The following is a 25742-nucleotide window of genomic DNA, read 5'->3' as shown; positions in this document are numbered from 1 at the left end:
AACTTGTCGTCAATGGACTGCTGCAACAGTTGTTGAGTGGCTTCACCAAAATTCTATTTGCATCTTATATGAATTACATTGTTCTGTAATTTGAGTATTCTGCTTCATTACCTTTGTTTGAAGTAGGTAAAATATGGACCTCTTCCAGTCAGTTGGTCAAGTAGGTTGCTATCTTCCAACTTTCCTGGCCTAGATGAGCAAATCCTTCCAGTGTTTCCTCAGCTTGTTTCTGTAGCCTGGTTTCTGGTTAATGCTTTTAGGGAACTTTGATCATCTTCCTTAGCATCATTGGTTCTTGCTAATTTGTTACCTTCTGAAATGGTTAAATGTCGGCTCGATCTTTTCAGTATGGCGACTCTGTATTCCTTCCATCTTCTTTTGAAGCTTACTGCACCATTCACTCTTTTACCCATTGAATCTTTCAATACTGCTACCCAGACTTAACATTTGTCTTGATTTATTTAAGTTTAAGATATACTGAGTGTGTTCTAGCCTTTTATTTTCTAGATTACTGCACATTTCATTACAATATTTGACTTCGTCTGCTCGATCTGCCTTTTGACATATTCTATGCAATTTACTTCATTATTTCTTTCATTTGCTTTTTCTATTCTACAATTAAAAGCAAGTTTCTGAGTCTCTTCTGACATCCACTTTGGTGCTTTCTTTCTTTCCTGTCTTTTTAATGAACTTTTATTTCTTCATGAATAATGATCTTCATGTCCTCCCATAGCTTATCAGGTCTTCTGTTATTAGTGTTCAATACATCAAATCTATTCATGAACTCTTCTCAAAAAAGAGGTGGGGTATACTCATAGGCACGTTTTGACTCTGGTGGACTTGTTTTAATTTTCTTCAGCTTCAACTTGACTTTATGTATGAGATGGTCTCTTCGACACTCAGTCCCTGAGCTCCGTTTAGCTGCTGACATTGAGCTTCTTTATTATCTCTTACTACAGATATAGTCCATTTTATTTTTATGAACTCCATCTGGAGAGTCACTGTTTGGTCTGTTCACAAACGGTATTTTCTTTGAAGAAGTCATCAGCCTTTCCAAATGCTACCATGTGATCTCCAGCTTCGTTTCTATCACCAAGACCATGTTTTCCAATTCTGTTCCTTCCTCTATGTTTTGAGTTTTGTATTCCAGTAGCTTATAGTTATCAAGGCATCCTGATTGCATGTTTGATAAATTTCAGACCAAAAACATTGGTAGAATTCTCCAAGTTCTTTATCGCTGGCTTTCGTTGTTTGTGTATAAATTTGAAAAATAGTTGGACTGGTGGGATTTTCTGTAATTAGGATAGATGTAATCCTATCACAGAAAGCATTGCACTTCAAAATAGATCTTGAAGTGTCCTTTTGATCATAAATGCAATACCATTCTTCTTGAGCATGTCATTTCAAGCATAGTAAGCCATATGATTTTCTGACTCAAAATGGCCAGTGCCAGTCCATTTCAGCTCACTAAGTCATAGAATGTCTATTTTATGTGCTTTACTTCATGTTTGATGACTTCCAATTTTCTTAGATTCTTACTTCATCCATCCAGGGTTCCAATGAGCCCTTTTTGTAGCTGTTTCTTGTCACTTTGAATCCTGCCCCAGCAGCAATTGGAGCTTGGAGGGCTTGCTCTCACACACTTTTCTCCCATCTCAGAACTCTCCGAGACTTGGCTTTGAGAAGGCAGCTCTTCCTCACTTACATTTTGAGTTCCTTCCTTGCTCAGGGGCTTGTCTTCTAGCATGACCTCTCACAGTGTTCTGCTTCTATTCATTGGGCCTTCCGTATCTGCCCATGTTTTAATGCTAGGCATACACCTGTCAATGGCTAATTTCTCCAAAGTGGACATCCTAGTCCTTCTTCGGAGTCTGTGTTCAGTCTGGAAGCTCTGCTGAAACCTGGTCACTTTGGGTGATCCTGTAGGCATTTGAAACACAAATGACCTTGCTTCCAGCATCGCAGCAACGCCCAAGCCACCACAGTACTACAAACTGAGAGGCAATTAATATGTGTTGAGTGCAATACGTTTGGCATATGTATATATATATATATACATACAAATACAAACAGATTTATTGCATTTATATTAATAAAATTATGAACATTGGGTACCATACAGAAAAATAACTGAAGGCACTCACATACGTGCATAGACTTCTGACAGGACAGGAGCATCTAATAATCACTTCTCATAAATAACCACCAGGTGGGGCCAAAGACCCAAGAGAGGTGAAATTTCATGGTCTGCAGGGAAGAGCGTTTTGGGTGAAAAAGCCTTTACAGGAGAGATGGACGGCAGTAATCAACATGGCATGCACATTGCTCTCGAAGTGTCTTAGCTGAAATTGATGGACAAATCCTCAATTTGTTCTCATCTATTATTTTTGTCATGTTTATAAAACATTGGTTTCATGAAAATGGACATTGCTGCTCATCCTGCTACGATGGACTAAAAGTTGTACAAGATTCATGTTACTTTCTATTGTTAGCAAAATTTCAAGGTTTGAGACCATGCAAAATATGATGGCATCACAACTTTTCAGTTCTGAAATGGCACTGGCAGCATCTGTCTGAGATAAGAGCGTGCGTTCTTCCAGCAAAAAATTCATCTACATCTAGTTACACTGAAACATAAACTGTTCAAATATATAACTAGTATCTCTCTTAAACCAGATTTTGAAACAATCACCAGTTGGGCTGCTAACTACAAGATCAGCAAGTGGAAGTTGCTTTGCATGAGAACAATATGGCTTTCTGTTCCCAGAAAGAATTACAGCCTCAGAGACCCCGGAGGCAGCTTTGTTCTGTCCTGTAGAGTCGCTGTCCTATCGACGATTGTCTTGATGTCAGAGTGAAAATAATACTCGATTATATTAAAAATTTGCAGTTATCTATAAAAATAGTTATGTCCTTTTAAAAATATGTGAATGTAGTATAGAAAGCTAATACCAGCATTTTTTTTAGATTCTTGTGCAGTGCTATCATTTTTGACATTCAGCACCAAATGGATTTCTTTAGAAGTGATCTGTTCAAATATGTGTTAACATTAACATATAAATGATGAGTAGTTAAGTTTATTAGTATAAGCGGAAATCATACTATTGCGCACTCTTAACATTTCCCTTGCAATCGTATCTATTTTAAATGTATTCTTTCAAATAATTACACAAAGACAAATTTAATCTTAAAGAGTCAGAAAGTATTATCATCTTGCAAGCAGTATTCCAAGGTTAATAATGTCTGAGCACATAAAGTGTTTTTGACTGTAAGATTAGTCTTCTTATTTGAAAACGGCTTGAATTTTCATTTCAAAGGAGATTTCATGCCCCATGAAATTTAAACTATGACATTTAGAAAACATTTACTTTATTGTAACATGCTGAAAAATTATAGTGCAAATGCTTCTTGTTCCTAGCCATCAAAACTGCAGTTACAAACACAAAGGGAGTATTTTCTAAGGTAAAAATTATGTGATATGCTGAGAAAAAAATTCAATGCCTCCCACTGTTCATCCTGAAGTTAGGTAATTACTGCCTCAATTATATTATAGAATACTTTGAAAATAGGGCCTAAAGTTGTTTGTAGAGTTTATATTTACATAACTTTTTCTTCACTGAGTTTTTCTTTATGAAACATTTCACATTTCTTAAAAGTAAGTTTTGAGGAAATATGTTTTGTACTCTTGAAATTACCTCTGTGTGGCAAATGGAGATCATATGTTGTAAAAATATGATCCTTTGAGGTATTAACATGAAGATTTAAAATGCCATGAGACAGATTTTCTTGGATCTTCTTGCTAGAAGTGTAACGTAGGATTTATCTATTTTAAAATGTTTTTCATTCCAGAACTCAATATTTTCTAGCTACATGTAAGCAAATAAGCAAAAAGCTAAGCATCAAATTTTAGCTTCCTACATAATTCAGTACATTGTAATACTTTCATACTAGAGTTTTAGATCATCTCTACCATGGTCTACATTTATACTTTAATTTTTATTTTGCATTTTAAATTTCTAAACTCATTTGACTTCTCAATGATTTCCAAATGACACATAGCACATCTGACCTGTCCTGGCACCAGCAGGCATTCAATAAGTAACGAGAAATACTAATAAACAAAAGAAGTGATTTCAGTTAGATGAATGTTAGTGTCACAAATAAGGGGCACCCAATGTTCTGTCAAAAACGGACATGCGCCTGTGTTTCTCATCTGTAAATGCTGGTTATCTCAAACACAGGCAGCTCACACACATAACAGAAAACACTTAAAGAACCCAATCAAAAGGTTTACCAAAAAACATTTAAAGAAACAAAACAGGAAATATACACCGTTTTTCCTGTCCACATTCAGGACGAAGTTAGAAACGAGTCATAGGAGAAGGATAATACATCAAAATGTCATATTTGTTACTCATGGAACCGAATGATTCATGGCCAAACTATACGCTACTCTTTGGTACTTCAGGCTAACACATTCAATAATGTTCAGGAATAATTAGATGGTGATGAAACCACACTCCACATCCAAGAAAGGACAAAAAAATCACAAAACTACCTAATTATCTTAGTACCGAACCACACAGGGGAAAAAATAAGTTTCTCAGAAGTAATCAGATTTAAGAGATTTTTGTTTAGTATTGCATCTCCGATTCATATAAAGTGGGCTGTACAAAAATTCTGAAGAGAACCCAAACTTGCTGTGTCCCTACATTTCTGGAAGAAGCAAAAAAGAAATTCAACCTGAAATAACTAAATGTATACTAGGTATCAAAAATTCTCTACAAATAATTCTTTAATGACAAGTGTAGGAATAATAGGGGGGAGCATATAGAGGAAAAAACATGATGGGATTTGGTAGGAAAAACATGAAATTCAACTCCAAAATACTTAATAAGCTAGAGATATTAAGCAAAAATGAGAGCAAAAAAGAAATATGAAGCAGCCAAAAACCAAGACAAACCAACAACCATTTTTTCTTTGTTCAAAAATAAATAAAAGATAAGCTTGTACATATCTGAGGGGCCATAATAAGATCCCAAATTACAGAGCAGATTTAAAGAAATATCAAATGAACTTCAACAAATTAAGGTTAAAATAGTAAAAGTTGAATATTTAAAGGATAGATTCAACAGTGAATTATAAGATAATAAGCTATAATAAGTAAAATAAATAATCACTATGACAAAACTTTTTAGAGGGTTAAGAAGAAGAATCAATCAGTGAAGTAGAGAGCTGGTGAATTTACAGAAGTGGTAAAAGATGCCAATGCACAGGTTCAAGAAGCGAAGTGATTGTTACGAAGAATAAATACAGAGATGGTATACCTACTCCTCACTTATTGACTAAACCATTTTAATCCATATCGCATTCATGACAATCTTATTATTGTTAGGAGCTTTCAAGTGGTTCCAACCCATAGCAACCTTATGCAAAACAGCATGAAGCACTTCCCGGTCCTGAGTCATCCACACAATTGTTCCTATGTCTGAAGCCATGGTTGCAGCCACTCTGTCAATCTATTGGTTGAGGGTCTTCCTCTTTTTTGATAGCTCCCGATGGTTAGGCGTGGTGTCCTTCTCCAGGGACTGGTCTTTCCTGAAACATGCCCAAAGCATGTAAGACAAAGCTTCACCATCTTTGCCTCCCTGGAGCATTCTGGCTGTACTTTTAAGACAGATGGGCTTGTCCTTTTAGCAATCAATGGTACGTTCAATATTCTTCTCCAGCACCACTCTTCAAATTCCTTGATTTCTTTTTGGTCTTCTTTATTAAATGTCCAACTTTCACATGAATTTAAGGCAATTAACAATAGCAAAAGAAAATCAATCCTACTCCTTTGTGCATCAACAATGTATGTATGACAGCAAAGAATACAGGGGTGTGAGAGGCAAAGACTATTACTGGCTATTACCGTTGAAATTAGCTGTCATCTTCACTGGACGATTATTCTCAGTGGTTCAGCAGTTATGTGAGGATGTACTTTGATAGTTTTGCAATGATGCATGTTTATAGTTATATAATGATGTAGTCATTCATTTTGTGATAGGATGTTATCATCCTCCACTTTGCGTATGATTTTTTTGTATAACCACTTGCCAAGAGTGGTGCTTTTAGGTGTATTCTGATAAAAGCAAACAATATAAAAGAAAAAGAAATTCTTAGAAATCACCAGAATAAGCACATATAGATTACCTGCAAGAAAGCTCTAACTAAGCTGATCACTACCTCGTTTTCAGCAATATCAGTAGGTAGAAGAGATCGGGCTAGCAGTTTGTGCATGCTGAAGTGAAAGCATTAACCCAGAGAAACATCCGTTGAGAGTAAATGTTTTCTGTTAAAGAAAAATTCAGATGATTTTCCATTACTGTTTTGGTAAAGGAAGCAGAATGAAGCAGTGGGGTATAACAAGAAATAAGGAAAAATAAAGGTAGTCTATAAATGGGTAAATCAGGATGATTATTGACTATGAATACCAATAAAAATAAAGTCAGTTTCTGTATATATCCCTCTTGTTTGAACATCTTAAAAACCACCTGAAGAGAAGTAGCCTCACACCTTATGGGGTTAGTTTGCCTTTTTGTGGGTAGAGGGAGAAGATAAGTCAATTCCTGCCATGTAACAGTGCTCTACAGTGATCCCCAACTTGACACATACTGTTAGAAGAATAATTAATGAACCTTACTGGGAACTCCACCACTTGTCTGTCAGTTTGTCATTCCTGGTGGCTTGTCTGTTGCTGGAGGATACGCCACTGGTATTTTAAGTGTCCGAATGGCTACCTTAAGTGAACGGATTTCAACTGAGCCTCCAAACCAGCAACAGGCTATGAAGAAGGAATAGGCGGTCCTTCTGACGACTTAGCCACTGGCAACCTTTTAGACAGAACTGAAGCATTACAAGACACTGAAGAGCTAATGAAAAGAGCAGAACTTTGTTGGCGATCGTTCTAGAAGATGCACCGCTCAGGTTCAAAAGGCACGCCAAAGATGACCGAGGCAGAGCTGCTTAGTTGTCCAGGTGGATGGGGATGAAGCCTGTCAAAGTTACGCCTGCAGGACCTCCATTTGCTGTTGTGTATTGCTTCAAAATGAGAAGAAACATCTGTACAAATCTTGTAATCATTGTAACTTAGAATGTACAAGCTATGTATCCAGGAAAATTGGAAGTCATCAAAAATGAAATGAAATGCATCAAGATCAATACCCCAGGCATCAGGGAGATGAAATTGCCTGGTACTGGCCATTGTGAATCAGAAAATCAGATGCTTGATTATGCTAGGAATGACACAATAACGTGAAATGGCATGTAGGCATTGGCAGGAAGGACTTTTTCAAAATCAGTCATGAAGTACAATGCTGCCTGTGAGGAGATTATATCTATCCATCTCCAGGGAAATCCAATCAACACAACTATTATTCAAATGTATGCACCATCTGCAAGAGCTATCAAGGAAGAACTTGAAGAATTCTACCAATGACTTCATTCCGAAGTTCATCAAACCTGCACTAGGCACAGTGATGATTACTGCTGATTAGAATACCAAATTTAGAAAGAAAGAGGAAAGAAGAGCAATTAGAAACTATGGACTCGGTGACAGGAATGAAACTGGAGAATGCATGAGAGAATTTTGCATAATCAGCGACTTTTTCATAAAAGACACCTTTTTCCGACAACACAAAATTCAACTATCCATATGGACTTCCAGGTAGAATGCACATAAATCAAATTGACTGCATCTGTGGGAAGAGGCACCAGCCGATCCTGTGACATCCTCACAATTGATGATCCATTTTAACCCAATGTTGCTGCCACTCTGTTGGTCCATCTCATTGAAGACCTTCCTCTTTGGGGATGATCCCTCCTGACGTCAAGTCCAAAGAGCATGATCTGAGATCTCTCCATCTTTGCTTTATATTCCTTTATATTCCTTCCAAGCAAAGTGTGTTCCTTCTTCTGGTAGTGTATTCAATATTCTTCTTGTATCCATCTTATTCACAAAAATAAGACGGCGGGATTTCAGGAAAGTCAATCACTAATTGTATTGAATTTTACAAGTGTTCATTTAAAAATGTTAAATAAAAATGTTTGAGAGTGAAAACACAAAACAGAATACTGTAAGACTTTATATTATTTTCAGGCTCGCCGACCATATAAAAATTAAGGAGGTTGTAAAATTTCAACATATTCAAAGAATATATATTACCCAGCTATATGACCAATCTTTAATTCAATGATCCCAATTCTGCCTTACAAATCCAGCTAGACCAAAGCATGTACACAGGTACAGATAATTGCTGAAAACACAGGGAATCCAGAACAGATAACCCCCTGAGGACCAATAATGATAGTGGCAATACCAGGAGGGTGAAGGGAAGGTGGGAGGAAGAAGGGGGAATCAAGTAAAATGATCTAAATATAACCCCTCCCCAGGGGGATGAACAACAGAAAAGTGGGTGAGGGGAGACATCGGACAGTGTAAGACATGAAAAAATAATATTAGTTTATAAATTATCAAGCAGTCATGAGGGAGGGAGGGTTGTGGGGAGGGGGAAAATGAGGAGCTGATGCCAAGGGCTCAAGTAGAAAGAAAATGTTTTGAAAATGATGGCAACAAAACTACGAATGTGCTTGACACAATGGATGGATGTATGGATTGTGATAAGAGCTGTATGAGCCCCCGATAACATGATTTAAAAAAACACAAACAAGACAACAAATCAATAGCAAAGAACTTAAAAGAACATTCCCATGTATTTGGGAATTTAAAAACAACCAAGAGAATCTATAAATAAAATTAAGTCTTTATAGGTATAGAAAAATAATCTGAAAAATTATAATGAAAGAAGTACTAAGAATTAAACTACTTGAAAATAAAGGGTCCTTAGCTAAATAAGAAGTTGAAAATTAATTACCCAAATATACATCAAATAAATTCTAAAACAAACAATTCCAAATGAAAAGGAGCGTATTAACAATGCAGCTAAGAAGAGAAATTAATGTTATAGAAACGAACAGTCCAAAGTGAAAACTTGTTCTTTAGAAAGGTGAACACTTTCTGTATTTTTTGTTTGTTTGTTCATTTTGGGATTTATCTCTGTCATTGGAGTCACCCTCTTGAATTTTTGTTCTATATTTTTGTGTTTTTCCATATATGAAATCCAGGATTTAAGGACCTGATGGGACAGCAATTAGAATAAGGTTTTCTGGGGGATACAGTGGTGGTGACCGTGGGTGGGGGGTGGTAAAAGGAGCTGATGTCAGGAAATTCAGGAAGGAAAATAATTTTTTGAAATTGTGGTAGCATTGTACAAAAATGCTTGTTATGATCAAATTATGGATTGATTATGATTTTGTATTAACTCTAAAAAAGTGGTTTGAAAACAAACAAATAAATAGATTTAGAGTCTTATAACAAAAAACCCCCGAAAAGGTGAATAAAAGTGACATCTCAGTAATGCTGGTCAAAAAAATACATCAAAGACACAAATAACCAATTCCAGGAACAAAAATGGCGACTCACAATTTCAGATGTTACAGACCATTTCGAAGACAATGTGAACATTTTATGATCAACTTTAGGATAGCACACCTTCTTTTCAGGGTTCTGGGACATTTTGAACCTGGATAAGAGTGATATAAAACAACATGGCAAACAGGCTGCCCTGGGCTTGAGCATGTCAAGAATGTTTTAAATGAGCAATCTGTTAAATATCTATTTAGCATAAAAAAAGGAAAGAAAATTGAGGTAAATGTACAAGTTTCTTGAAAACCTAGTCAAATAAAAAAAAAAACAGGGAATTTATTAGTCGTCCAAACTCTTCCCACAGAGAAAACTTCAAGCTCTATGGACTTTAATTGCTATTATTATGGAAAAAGCTAATAGTCACCAAGATAGTAAATATGACAAAGTGCAAATTAAGATGCTGAAAAAGCTCTCCCCACACTTACAGATGGTGTGATCAGATTGCAATGGAGTTTCTGGCCGTGGGCTGTACGAAGCAGATGCTTGCTGTAGAGTTCATAACTATCTCATCCAAGCACGGATGTCTCCATTCCCCGCTTTTAAATTCTCAATCAGTCTCCATTGTCACAGCATTAAAGAAAGTTTGTCACAACGTTAAAATACCAGGCTATATATTCACATCGGCCCATTTCCCTTTCTTGGAACCTTTATGCAATGTAACGGTTAAAAAATACAGACTTGCTTTATTTAGGGCTCAGTCTAATGCTATAAGAAAGATAGCGACGGAAAAAAAATAAAGTCAGTGGACTAGAAGGAATGTTGAGTATCGCTATTATTGAAATTCTAAAACCATGAAAGTGATTTTAAAAAGGATTCCTTAGTGATTTTAAAAAGGGTTCCTTTTTAGTCAAGCATTCTACTATGAGCTGAAAATTCGGCTGTGCCTTGAAGACATGCTGTCAGACAAACTGGATCTTCGGTAGACCAGGGCGATGCTCTTTCTGAGAACTCACAGCCATGAAAACTCTAAAGGGCGGTTCTCAGTGCAAACAACGCCAAGACCGGTTGTTATCCACTCCAAGGTAATTAATGCTCACAAACAATCCTGGGGAAGCAAGTTAATTAATTGTAAGGGTGCTTGCCTCCCACACGTTTGATCATAGGAAGCAATATATTTTTGGGAAACTTTTTAATGTGTATATTGGGCACATTTCTATAGCTATTGCTTTTCAAGACACAAATATTTCAGTGTTTAGCTTAAACTTCCAATTATAAATTCACAATGTCTTTAGTTTCTTACTGAGAACTTGAAGTATTAGCTTAATTATTATTATTTATTACTTAATCTAATTCCTCTTTTTTGTTTTTAATCGTTTTATTAGGGTCTCATACAACTAACTCATCACAATCCATCCATACATCAATTGTGTAAAGCACATCTGTACCTTCACTTCCCTCATCATTCTCAAAACATTTGCTCTCCCCCTAAGCCCCTGGCATCAGCTCCTCATTTTCCCCTCCCTCCCTGCTCCCCCCTCCCTCACGAACCCTTGATAATTTATAAATGATTATTTTGTCATATCTTGCCCTGTCCGGCTTCTCCCTTCACCCACTTTTCTGTTGTCTGTCCCCCAGGGAGGAGGTTAAATGTAGATCTTTGTAATTGGTTCCTCCTTTCCAATTCACACTCCCTCCACCCTCCCAGTATCCCCACTCACACCACTGGTCCTGAAGGATTCATCCGCCCTGGTTAATCCAATTTCTTAGTGAGATAATAATAATTTCTTAGGGACATATAATAAAAATGAGTGAAAATTAAAATAACAATGATCACCACTGAACTAACATTTTCAAACATTTTACATGGATTATTTAAGTTATTTAAATTTAGCATTGGTTTTGAAGATATAAATGGCCTACCTGGGATTCAATCCCCAGAAGTCTAAGATAACGCTGCACTTCATTATCTACTAGAATCATCTCTAGAGCTTGTTAAGCCAGAGAGTTGGGTCCATCTAAGAATTTGCATTTGCCAGGTGACTGTAATGCTGTTAGTCCATTGTTCTAACATCTCTGCTCTAAAGTATTAAGTTGTGTTGTCTCCTACCAGAATCCCTACTAATCCTTTCAAGGACTCTATGAAATATATAATTTCATTATGCTCATTGCTAAATGAGAACATTGAGACTGAGAAAGATTACAGGTGGAAAATTGTAGAGTTTAAATTCATACCCATGTCTATCTGCTTTAAGCCAGTTTCTTTTGGAGTGTGTGTGTGTGTGTGTGTGTGTGAGTGTGTGATTGGTTTACAGATAGTTTTGTGTAAATTTTGAAATCTTTCTTTATTGAGCATTGTATTGTGTCTGAGGTGAAGTTTTACACAGCAAACTTGTTTCCTATTCAACAATACACACATCAAGTTTTCTGCAACATTGGTCTCTATCCCTGCACAGCGTCAGCACGCTTCCCATTTCTGCCCCGCCTTCCCCACTTACATCCCTTCGATTCCCTGCCCCTCCTTGGCTTCTCATCTTTGCTTTTGATCAAATGTTGCCTATTTTCTCTATTAGAGTTGATGCGTCTATAAAGCACATTTCTCACAGGTGCTAGTACTTAATTTCTATCAAATTTATTAATTGGATGGCAAGTGACCTCTGGAATTCCAAGTTAAAAATGTCTTTTGGTAATAGTCTGATGACTTCTCCTAGCCTCTAACAACCCATTATGTTTGATCATTTATACATTTGTCTTTTTTTCCTACTTTTTTTCTCCCATTCTATCAGGGATTTTCTAGTGTGTTCATGGTCAGTGTGGTCTGTAGTTGTTGATGGGCAATACCTGTACCTAGTCTAGTCTAGTCTCAAATCAGAGGAGGCCATGGTTCATGTAGGCCATTAGTTGTGTAGAATAATTGTTTCCTTGAGCCTTTGGTTTTCTTTACTTGGGTTGTAGATTTCTAAATGATAATTGCAGCCTCAAATTCATAGAATCCATGAAAAAACCTGTACAGCTCTAGTTTCTTGAGAAATGTTATAAAACCCTCTGCAAAATTTTAACCACCATTGGAATTTAAGTCAACAATTTACATTTCTAGGAATTACTTAAAAATAAATAAATCAACCAGAAACATTTGCTTTTATTTCTTCTAATTATGGAAGTTTATTGATACTAATATATACACATTTTTCTTGGATATTGTTTATTTTGAATAATCCTTTATATATATTCAGAAATGTATTGGCAACATTTCTACTCAAAAGTTAGAGTCTCTTAAACCCCCGCGGGCAGTTCTACCCTGTCCTATAGGGTCACTTTGAGTTTGAACCAACTCAATGGCAGTGAGGTTTTATTATTTTTTTAATGGGACTTCAATTACTAGTTGTTTGATATAGTGCCCTATTACTTTCCACAATGTTGACCATAGTTAGCCTATCCCACTAGTCATGTATGAGGGTTCTAATGTCTCCAGAACTTCCTATTCTCTGTTGTTGTTTTAACTTTGTTGTCATTTTCAGTGTAAGGTGATATCTTATCATTACTTTTATTTGCATCTCACCGATGGCTAGAGATTGTGAACATTTCCTCCTATGTTAGTTGGCCAGTTGAATGCCACCTTCGGGAACTGCCTGCTCATGCATTTCGCCACTTTTTAATTGAGTTATTCATCTTCTAACTACTGAGAAACTGCAGGTTCCATATATTTTAGAGATTAATCCCTTTTCCAGAGCGTCGTCATTTTTTCCCTCTCTTAATGAAATATTTTGATGCAAATAACTTGTTTTTCGTAGGCCTGGGTTGTCAATCTTTATCCTCTGCTGTGTGTGTCTTCTTTATTATATTTGGCTGACTGCACTGTACACATGTACAACAATAGTGGAAAGCGCTGGGGTGCTACCTCACACAACTAGGAATAGAAATTCTATACTAACCACTGCTGGGTATAGATTATAAAGAAACAAAGAGTCATGTACTAGATCTCTGGAGTGGTTGACCTTGGTCCTTGCTTCTCAACGTTGAAAGAATTACTCGGCAGATTCACTTTTGTAATTCAATTAACTTTTATGGGGGGACAGGGAAGTTCCGGAATTACAGTCTCAAAAAGCACACGCCATCTCTGGAAAGCAAGCAGGCTGTGCATGGACCATGTGAGAGTTCGCGACTGAAGATGGCCACCGCAGCCACTTCAGGGGAGTATGAAATACAAACAAACAAAAAAGACCATGTGGAAGGAGTGGCTGAACAGGAATGAGAATCCAGAGTGTGGAGGAGTCAAGGGAGAGAGGGGCGCCATGGGAGACAGCAGCCTGAGAGCACGAGAGAGAGTCGCATCACTGAGTGGGCACGGGGACCCGGTGCCCGCTGACCTGCAAGAAAGCACCTAGAGAACCTGAGCGCCTGCCCGCGGTTTGCTATTTTATTCCCTCTGTCCCCACTGCCTGGGGAGACATGGGTGAGGGTACTCGCAAATTTTATTGGCTGAGTTCAGGTGCACTTGTGGGATGTCACATGCTGACTGATGGGTGCCGGGCATCCCAGCAACCCCTTTATTGTGACCCTGCTAGCCGGTTTCTGCTAGTGCATGATTGGGAGAGACAACCCCAATTTATCCCTAATCTAGATAATTTTCAAGAGCAAGACTTGACATGCCCTCCCATTTTCACTGCAGCACGATTTTCAAGAGAAGGAAGATGGAAATCACCTACCTACCCATCAGCAGGAGAAGGAAGAAAGAAACTTTGGTACCGATGCACGATGGATTTTATGCATCACTAAAAATCATTGATGAATCCATGAGGCACTGGCTTGACATGGCTGCGCCTGGAGAAAATGATGTTGAGTGAAATTAGTCAATAACAAAGACAAATAATACATGCCACTATTGTTAAAAGCAGGCGAGTGTGGGGTGGGGACTGTCGTATCAAAGAGAACAAACATTGGCGTTTTCCAAAGGCAGAGAGATGAGAGGGAGAAGGCAGCCATGCGCCACATGGTTGAATGGTTGATGAGCATTGGTGTGGGTGAAGTGGAAGTTGGTGACACACAGGGGAGAGAGGAGAGAAATCAAAGAGTGGGATGGGAGGGTTGATTGTCAGTGTAGACTAGGGAATTCAAAATTAACCATCTAAAACATAAATCTCCACTTGCAATATTTTTCAACTCAAAACTAATAAAATACTAACAACAAAGGAAGAAAAAGAACTCGCCGAAATTTAATATCTTCTTTGGTCATTTCACAAAGATTCAGAATAATTTAAGTAAAATAATCCCGAATTTAATTTAGAAATTCACAGTGTAAGTAAGGACATCCCTAGATGATTGGTTCTGAGGATCCTACCACTGTAAATATTTGCATATTACTTTTCCCTTGAGTACTTGGACCCTAGTTCCTATGTTTAGGAGCTCTCAAAGGGCCACATTTGAAAGGAACAAAGGCTTTCAGTTACCATTGCTATTGCTTATTATTCAGTTTTTGACAATTCTTGACTTTAGATGAAACTCTTGCCAACCCCCTTGCCAAAATCTCATCTATTTGCTTAAAAGGCAATAATAGTGCGATGGGAGAAATTAAAAAATTCAAAAAATATCCTATTTGGCCAAATTCTGCTCCAGTCATGACTTCATTCAATAGGATATTAAAAAAAACTGCCTATTCGAGTTCTGAGTTGCAAGATTTATGTTGGAATGTAAGATATCAGGAAATAAGTTTGTTCTGTAGTCAAACATTCTGCTTAAAATATTAATTCATAGTCCAAAGAACTTCTTATTTTATGTCTAACCAAAAGGCAGAGTATCTTACTTTTCCATTTAGGCATAAAATGCTTTATGCATTCAGGCCTCAGTTAATTTTAGTCTAGGACTATATGCTTGACAGTCTACTTCCTTTTCTCTTTGAAGCATCTTTTTAAAAAGTCTTATTCAATGGAAAAACAAAGATTACATTGTAGAGTTATAAATATTTGAATGCTATATAAAATATTTATTAGAATATTTTCTTTCTTTGTTTGTAATTTTAATACATCTTTGGCTTTCTTAGCTGAGTCAATAGATGTAGAGACCCAATTCAGAATCATGTAATTAGAAATGAAAATTCTTGTGAGAACTATAATTCACAAGTGTTCTTAACTTTACGGAAGTACACTTTATTATTTGAAGGTAATGAATGGCTTAGGAACTCCTTGGAGAGCTATTCCTTAGAGCTATATGGAACAACAGAACTCTTATACTTTCCCCAAATCAATTAACAAAATGACTATTTTACACGGAGCCTAAAAGTCTCCCAGTGCCATTTCTGTTAGAATAGGAAGATTGATTTTCACCAGCAAAAACAACAAACAAGCAACAAAAGCCCAAACCCACTTTTATTGAGTCTATTCCAACTTAGAACAACCTGTATAGAATTTCCAAGGCTGTAAATCCTTATGCAGACAGACAGCCTAATTTTTCTCCGAAGAAGCAGTTGGTGGATTTGAACTACCACCCTTGAGATTAGCAATCTAATGCTTACCTGATAGCACCACTAGAGCATCAACTAATTCTCGGAGCAAAGGAAACCGCTTTTCTCCTCAATTTTCTAAAAAAAATATTACAAGTCAGAATACGAAGAGACACTCCTTCATCTTGAAAATTCTTGGTCTAATTTTCTCTGATTTTGTTTATTAAAAAGACAAATTCCTTTCTGAAGTACTAGAAAGCTCTTCCAATGCCCTATCACCATAAATTCTTTAAGTGGCAATAACCAATGATGAATATACTGCCCAGAGCTGTCTTGTTGTCTTTGGTATTTTCCCCCTTAATTCAGATCAAATGCACCCTTTGAAAGTACTATAACTCGACTCTAGTGAAGTAGTAAAACTAATGATCATTTCCTATTATGTAAAATTTTATTTCTTTACCGTTAGCTTATTAGAGAAATTTCTTTCTTGTCTGAACTCTTTGAGTGTTTGTATGTGTAATAGTCCCTTTTAGTTTTTTATTTGGTTAAGGTATAGATAATTAATCCTTCATCTTTCTTCATATAGCATTCTAATTAAAGACATATAATATCAATGGATTTCTGAAGAACAATATATTTTTGACAAGATTAAGTATATTTCTGTGCATTGTGTTGGAAAAAGGACTTATCATGTGACACTTCTAGTTGTCATCTTCCAATAAATCTGAAATAGTATGCTTAGATTACCAAATCTACTTGAAACTCTGGAATTTGTGTGCTTACTTCTTTAATGTTTACCTTCTTATAAAACTGTAAATGTTTTGATTGCAGAAACTACATCCGTTCTCCAATTTGTACAGTGGTACATATATTAAAAAGAGAATGAATGACTTTTGAGTTGAAAATTATAGCTCATAGTGTAAGAGATGAATGTAATGAAAATGTTCAAAATTGGTTTTCCACAATTATTTTAGCCACCAGCTAACTGAAGCATTTGATGTGAAATAGTCGAATCATCTTTATTTGTTCCATAATTTGAATCACCTAACTCATCTATGTCTTAAAAATATCGTTCTATCATCTTTAAATGTGAGGGGTAGGGGGTGTCAATCTCTCAGCTAAAAAGCTTTTGAGGTTGGCTAGAAAGTGCTGAAAGAGGTCTCCTTGCACAGTGGTTAAGTTCTTGACTGCCAATTGAAAAGTTGACGTTCAAGTCCACTAGCCATTTTTCCCCAAAGAAGGATGCAGTAGTCTATTTTTGTAAAATTATCATTTTGAAAAGCCTTAGGAACAGTTTTACTCTGTCCTATATAAAATGTTGCAATATTTTAAAGGTATCACATGTAATTTCTATCAAAATGGTAATCTATACCCAGAAGTGCCCCATTCTTTGATGCAGAAACATTTATGTTTGATATAGGACTGGGGTTAGGCTATCCAAGATTAATAAAACGAAAGACATTGAAGGTATAACTAAGTTTGACTTTCAGATCACCTAGTGTAAAGAGCATAGCAGAAAGAATAATTTTGAGAGACGCAATTTCATTTCTGAGGTTCAAACTTTGGGGAGAAAAAAAATGTCTGAATTCCAAAGACCATTCTATAAATAGCAAGAACCTGTATGCCAAGGACTCGGCTTTATGATTTATTGAGGAATTTTTTTTTTAATCAGGTGGTTTTCGGAGAGCAATGAGGTAATTTTTTTGAAGGGACTTAGGACAGAACAATTAAAAATAAGTGTTTTTAAGAGGACTCTGACTCTGGACTCTCCTGAAGTTGGATCTTTGGCAAGTTGGACATGTTCAGTCTTCCTAACAGTGTTGAAAATCCTTGAGTATAAAAAGATCCAGTTTCTATCTATAATCCTAGGAAGGCTTATTTTTAGAGAATTCCCTAGGTCATAATAGGAATTTGGAATTAATTCTCTTTTCAACTTTATGTGGCATTTCCCACGGAAAAGGAAAGCCACATTTGGGGCAGTTTCTTGATCAGCGAATGTTGGGAAGGGTCTGGGGTATACTACATCTTTTGCATTTGAAAAGCATTCCCTATGTTTTCAGAAATGCTTTTTTTGGGGCCCCTCCTTTGAGCATAGTGTTGTGATTTTTCTGACAGCAGTTATTAGAGACGAAGGCAAAGGTATTGAACCGAGCAGAAGCAAACTCTTGCTGGAATGAATTTGGAAACCCCAGGCTTTGTGCCATGACAAAGTTGCCATGGTGACTCACAAATACTAAATACGTGACATGTTAGACCACGTCTTGTGAACGAGAGAACCTCCTAGACCGTGGAGTAATTCGATTACTATTATGAGTGGGAGCCATAAGCTGACAAAATGAAACCCATAGAAAATATCTTCTAGTAAGAGTTGTTAAAAAGGAAAAGAAGATGCATAGCTCTCTGAGTAGAAACTTCTTCTTCACAGGTCTACAGTTAACCCCTGGTATTATTATTTTTATATTTGTAAGAGTATATGTTCATACTATTGTCTATGTCCGTTATCCCTGTTGCTGTTGTGGGGGCCCCTTGAGCACACTCCCACGCCGAGGGACTGCGTTCGACAGCAGAACTGCTCTGTGGCACTTTCCAGGCTGTGCTAGATGTAGAAGCAGATTCCCAGGTTTTCCTCCTGAAGAGATGCTGAGGGGATTCAAAATGCCAGCTCTTGGCTGTCAATGTATCAATTAACTTTTGTACAACCAAGAAGATCTTGAATATACAGTGTTAAGATTCTTAAAGTTTTGAAAGGGGAAAAAATAAGAGCTAAATACCTGCTCTAAACAGATCCAGTGGGAAAATTGTATCAAGCTCTTTGGGGGAATAAGAATCAAAAAATGTTTGAAAAATATGGTTTAAGGGAGGAGGGCTGGGGGGTGTATAAAAATTAAAAAAAGAAAAATATGGTTTAAGAAATTTGTTATGCTAATTTATCTTAAAATGTGCTCTTCTGATTTTAAAAAGAATCTTATCCTTAAATACAAGAAAGATAATTTTGTATTTTGATCTTTTTATCAAGAATATTGTCTAATGATTTACCCTGTAAGAATAGTTGATTTTAATATTTTTCAAAGGTATCTGTAGGAGTAATAAATGACTATCTTTATTCACAATTTAAAAATGAACAAAGTAACTATATCATGTGTAGATTTATTCATAGAAGAATTAGTTTTGGGGAAAATCACTCACAATGAGAACATTATGATATTAAAATTGCTTGATGAGATCTGAGATGGAATTTCATCTTCAGAATCCCTCGATATATCCCAATAGTGACATTTCAGTGTGCTTTGCACACAATGAATTTCTCCCTCAAGGCTTATAATAAGCATGGAATCAATCCAACATGTTTTCCTTTATAGAGCAACATCAGGAGTGGAGATTTGTTGTAACATTTGCTTTGTCTTGCCAGCTCTGTGGAGTAGGCCAACCAAGCTGACTACACAACAATTTAGATTTTTGGCAGCTTTTCCGAGTATTTGAGTGAGAGTAAAGGTAATGTTCTCTGTAAAAAAAACAAAACAAAACTGAAAAAAACCTGTCAACAAGAAAAAATATACCTATCCCAATATGTATGAAATATAAAGTAGAGCTACGACTGTTTAAAGGTTTAAGTGAGATGAAAAAGTAAGTTCGAAGATATATTTACTCCAAGTAATAATTCTTTTTAAAAATAATTTTATTAGGGGCTCATACAACTCTTATCACAATCCATTTTTACTTCAATTGTGTAAAACACATCTGTACATTCATTGCCCTCATCAGTCTCAAAACATTTGCTCTCCACCTAAGCCCCTGGCATCAGGTCCTCATTTTTCCCCTCCCTCCCTGCTCCCTCCTTGCTCATGAGCCCTTGATAATTTATAAACGATTATTTTGTCATATTTTTCCCTGTATGACATCTCCCTTCACCCACTTTTCTGTTGTCCATCCCCCAAGGAGGAGGTCATATGTAGATCCTTGTAATCAGTTCCCACTTTCCAACCTACCCTCCCAGTATCTCCACTCACACCACTGGTCCTGAAGGGTTCATTCACCTTGAATTCCCTGTGTTTCCAGTTCCTATCTGTACCAGTGTGCATCCTCTGGTCTAGCCAGACTTGCAAGGTAGAATTGTTCTTGTTTTGTTGTATATTGTTGCTTGATTTTGCTCTGTCTTGTTTTTGTGCATGTTATTATGTCTGCAGGTCTGTCTAAATAAGATAGGCTAGATGAACAATCTGGAGGAAAAAACAATGGGACAGACAGTTCTGGGGGGACATGGGATGAGGGGAGGTGGGGGAGAAGGAAGTGGTATTAGCAAACCCAGGGACAAGGGAGCAACAAGTGATCCAAATTGGTGGCGAGATGGGTGTGGGAGGCCTGGTATGTCATGATCAAGGGTAATGTAACCAAGAAGAATTGCTGAAACCCAGGTGGGGACTGAACATGATAGTGGGACAGGAGGAAAGTCAAGGGAAATAGAGGAAAGAGCTGGGAGGCAAAGGGCATTTATAGAGATCTAGATAAAGACGTGCAAATATGCAAATATATTTATATATGAGGCTGGGGAAATAGATCTATGTGCCTACATTTATAGGTTTAGTATTAAGGTAGCAGAAGGACATTGGGCCTCCACTCAAGTACTCCCTCAATGCAAGAATACTTTCTTCTATTAAATTGGCATTCTATGATGCTTGCCTTCCCGACACAACCACTGAAAGCAGGTGAATAAGCAAATGTGGCCAAGAAAACTGATGGTGCCCAGCTATCAAAAGATAGAGCATCTGGGTTCTTAAAGGCTTGAAGGTAAACAAGTGGCCATCTAGCTCAGAAGCAACAAAGCCCACATGGAGGAAGCACACCAGCCTGTGCAATCACTAGGTGTCCACGGGATCAGGTATAAGGCATCATCAGAACAAAAAAAATCTTACCATAGTGAATGAGGGCGAGAGTGCAGAGTGGAGACCCAAAACCCATTTGTCAGCCACTGGCGATCCCCTTGCACAGTGGTCTCGGGGAGGAGATGAGCCAGTCAAGGTGTGATGTAGCAACGATGAAAAATACAACTTTCCTCTAGTTCCTAAATGCCCCCCCCCACTATCATGATCCGAATTTTACCAAGTAATAATTCTTATCAGAAGGACTTAACTGAAACTATGGTTCAATTCCTTTTCTTTGTATGTATTTAAATGGAGGGTCCCAATCTTTCCTATAATAATGAGAAATTTTATGAATATCATAGATCTTTATATGTTATTAAGATTTTACTTGCAAACATGAAAATGAAAACACAGAAATATGAGGGAAATTTCAAATAGGAAATATGGAATTACATTTACCTGACTTGTTATGTTAGTAATGAATAGACGAAGTGAGATTTGCAGGAATATAGCTTGCAAGGATGTGATTAAATAATTAACTCAGCATTTTTTTTGTTGCATTGAGCAAGATACTAAGTTCTTGAAGATGCTGTTTATTTTGTTAGGTACCTCTTATTTTACAAAGAGAAGCATACAATTATGTATATATGCATATGTATTTATATATCCTTGCTAAAATGTTGTGAAGCTGGAACTATTATTATTCCTAGTTCAAGATCAGAAACTAGGGCATAGAGAAGATAAGTAATTTATCAATCACCTATCTGGGAAGTGGTTTAGTTGAGATTTCAGTCCAGACAGATGAGTACTAAAGTACTTTGCTAGCAATACTCTACATTGCCACGGAATAATAATCAAAATAATGCATATATCTTTCCTACCGCAGACATGTCTAACTCATTTCTTGGGGAAAAAATCCCTATGGGAAAAAACCCCACCAAAACCAACCTCACTGACATTGAGTTCATATTGACTGATAGTGATAAGGACCTTATAGAACAGTGCAGATTTGCCCTTTGGGGGTCCCAAGACTGTAAATCATTACCGGAGCACATCTTTCTCCCTCCAAGAAACTCCTGGGTTTGAATTGCTGGTCTGTGGATAGCAGCCCCGCTTCTAACCCACTACACTAGGAGGGATCCTTTTCTAATAAATAAAAATTAAACAAATAAAGAGGAAAACTCATTGCCATCAAGTTACATTTGATTAGTTACTCTATGAAATCACGCATTCACTCATTACAATTGAGTTGACTGTGATTCACAGGGACCCTTATAGAGGCAGGATAGAATTACTCCTGTTAGTCCCCGAGACTGTAATTGTTCATGGAAGTAGAAAGCCTTGTCTTTCTCCCGAGGAGCCACTGGTGATGTTGAATTGCAGACCTAGTGGTTAGCAGCCCACTATGTAACTATTAGGCCACCAGGGTTTCTGTGACCTTAGGAAATATGTACCATTATTTCCCACCTGTGTTAGAGGAAGACTGAGAGCCATGCACTTTACATAACTTTCTTACCAGTAACCTACGTGGTGGGCTTGTAACCATACTCACAATAAACTGGCATCAGAATCTTAACTATTTTATTAGTTTAATTGCTTTTCAAAGTAGATAATTAATTCACCCTTGTCACAGAATTAAACTGAAATCATTAGCTTAGATTACTCCTTTAAAATTTGTAATGTTAATAATACTTAAGCTAATGGGGAAAATTGCATGGTATGATAACAGGAATACTTATCCTTCAGGAATAGATTGATGGATATCTACTTTGATATGGTTTCTATGGGTCAGAACTCTGGGTTAATCATCTCTCATGGATTAATGTATATACTTTTTTCTTTCTATTTTCTCTGTAACTGTACCACTCGACTGTATTAAAAAAAATTAGAATATATAAATTGGTAAGTTGCAGTAGAGTGGTAGTAAACATCAGCCAGACAGACAGACTGGGTCTCAATCTTCTATTTTCTAATTGTAATTGTGGGCAAGTTGCCTAACTCCCTGTACCTCATTTTAGAGCTCTATCAAATGGAAATAGCATCTGTGATATAGTCACTTAATATGGTCCTTCTAGCTATGATTTCTGGTGTAACATGTAACCAGTCTGGACTCTGATCCCACTTTAGAGCAAGTGCTCTGTTCCAGGATGAAGGAAAGGTTAGGTCAAGACTTAAGTTTAGTTGAGGGCATGAACTAAGTAATACTCTTTGTTTCCTTGGGGACTTCTTTAAGACTACTAGAGTGTGTGACTTAAGACACTCTCCTTTGTTTTCTAGCAGTTTTATTTGCAAGTAATTTATATATCATATAATTCAAGAGTTCAGACATTCAATCATATCATGGAGAAGTGTGCAATCACCCCCACATCAATTTTAGAATATTCCCCTTCCCCCACGGCCAATCTGCCTGTAAAATGATCCATGCAATCACAATCCATTCTACTCACTTTCTGCTCCCCCCTTCATTAGCTACTCCCCAAATCCCCTTTCCCTCCTAATCTCCCCCCAACACCGTATTTCCTATATCCCGTTGTATCTGTTATTATCATTATGCCTGCCCTTCTCCTGTGCTTCAAAACTAGAAGACCCAATGGTGAACAAATCGCACTAAGGTGGTAAGGACAAAAACATAATAGTAGACGGAAATAAATACTAATAATTCATAAGAGGGTAAAGACCCTTCAACAATAATCAAAAAGCCAAGGAAGGAATTTTTGTCATGGAACCAGTAAGAGATACTTGCACTCAGAACAAATTTAGGTCGCATCTACAGACCTATAGGGTGGTCAACTGACCAAGTGTCAAGTTCAATCCAGCATATTCAAGATTGCAATGATCTCTGCCTGATAGTCAGACTGACCGAGACCTTTGCCTGTGGCTAGAGTGGATCTATGAGTGGGTCATTTTGAGAAGATATTCTGCAGATGGATTTTGGGCTATCACCGTCCACGATAGCCCTCCTCAAATGGGTGGTCATAATTTTTGCTCTTCTCCGCACCATATTCAAGATTTGTAATTGTCCTCCTTGCATCACACTACGTAGATTTAGTTGACTCCTTTCTTAGATTGCTGCTTGTTTGAACACAAGCCTTTAAGACCCCAGACACTATTTCGATAGCTGGGCACCATCTCCTTTCTACCACATTTTGCTGTGCCACTCTTATCTCCAGTGATCATTTTGTGATGGTGAGTATGTAGCAGGATCATGAGCTAATTATTTGTAAGTTGGAACTAGGTTCTAGTGTGAGCCCCCAAACTATTCCTGGATCCATGGAGTAAAAAAAAAAATCTGTAACTTGGAAGTCAATACATATGTCATATCTTATGTATTTTCCAGAATGTACTTTTCCTTCTTCCCTCTATAATCACCTCCCCCCAATTCCCTGTTATAGTTTCTTTCCCTGTAGGCTCAACATGTCTGGGTTTCATTTACCGAACACAACATAACAAATAGCAGTTTGAAGAGTGTGGCCCCAATGGTGACAACCTCTTAGATACTGATGTACTGATTGGGCAGTGCATGAGAGGGAGAGGGAATGGTCAAGTCAGGGTGAACATAGGTGCAAGTCTTTTGGGGGAAGGGAAGGGTGGGCTGACCTTCAAGTGGGGGGAGGAGAGTTGCGGATGCCCTTGGGATCACAAGGTAGAGAAGGTCTTTAGTGGCATGCAGCAGGAGGGCAGAATTGACCTAGGGTGTCTGGGGGTTGGTATCTTGGGAACCCAGGTTGGATGCCACAAAACACTGGGACACTGAGTCCTGGATCTTCAGAGTGCACACCATGCTCCAGAGGCTGGCATCAGTGAGACACAGTGGTAGTTACACAATCTGGTGTCAATTTGGAACTTGAGAGGATTATGTGTGAAGGGGTAGAGTTTAGTCTGTCAATCGGGTCATAGCCAACGAGGCATCTGTTTGGGCATGTCCTTCTCCTGAGAATTCTGGGACCTTCCTGAATTTCCTCCTTGGAGGGGGAGACAGATTCTCTCTCTCTCTCTCTCTCTCTCTCTCTCTCTCTCTCTCTCTCTCTCTCTCTCTCTCTCTCTCTCTCTCTCTCTCTCTCTCTCCTGACTCCCTGTGAGACATCCCTGAGGAGAAGTCACATGGACCTACTCTGATGTAGCCCTGGAAGCTGGGGAAGCCATATGGAGACCCCTGCCACTGCTGAGATGCTTACAACATCACTGGATCCAAGACTTACTACCCACTGGCCTGTGATTATCCTGCATTTGGCATCACTGCATGTGTTTGGTGCATCTGAAGAGGACTTAGTATCAGACATATGGGCTAATATTGGTCTTATGACCTTGGACTGGACAGGGTTGGGATTCTTTCTTCATGTAAAATTACTCTTTATATAAAACTCTCTTATACATATATGTGTTTCTTTTTTTAAATCATTTTATTGGGGGCTCATACAGCTCTTATCACAATCCATACATATATCCATTATATCAAGCGCATTTGTACATTTGTTGCCATGATCATTCTGAAAACATTTTCTTTCTTCTTGAGCCCTTGGTATCAGCTCCTCATTCCCACCCTCCCTCCCTCCCTCATGAACCCTTGATAGTTTATAAATTATTATTGTTTTTCATGTCTCACACTGTTGGATGTCTCCCTTCACCCACTTTTCTGTTGTCTGTCCCCCAGGAAGGAGGTTAAATATAGATCATTGTTGTTGGTTTCCCCCTTTCTCTCCGACCTTCTCCTTCCCCTCTTGGTATCTTGACTCTCATTATTGGTCCTGAGGGGTGTCTTAGTCCTGGATTCCCTGTGTTTCCAGCTCTTTTCTGTACCAGTGCACATCCTCTGGTCTAGCCATATTTGTAAGGTAGAATTGGGATCATGATGGGGGCGGGAGGGAGAAGCATTAAAGAACTAGAGGAAAGTTGTATGTTTCATCAGTGCTATACTGCACCCTTACTGGTTCATCTCCTCCCCATGACCCTTCTCTAAGGAGATGTCCAATGGTCTATAGATGGG

The sequence above is a fragment of the Tenrec ecaudatus genome, chromosome 11 (assembly GCF_050624435.1).
Source record: "Tenrec ecaudatus isolate mTenEca1 chromosome 11, mTenEca1.hap1, whole genome shotgun sequence".
NCBI lineage: Eukaryota > Metazoa > Chordata > Mammalia > Afrosoricida > Tenrecidae > Tenrec > Tenrec ecaudatus.
The sequence above is the reverse complement of the archived record's forward strand: the minus strand, read 5'-3'. Positions refer to the sequence as shown.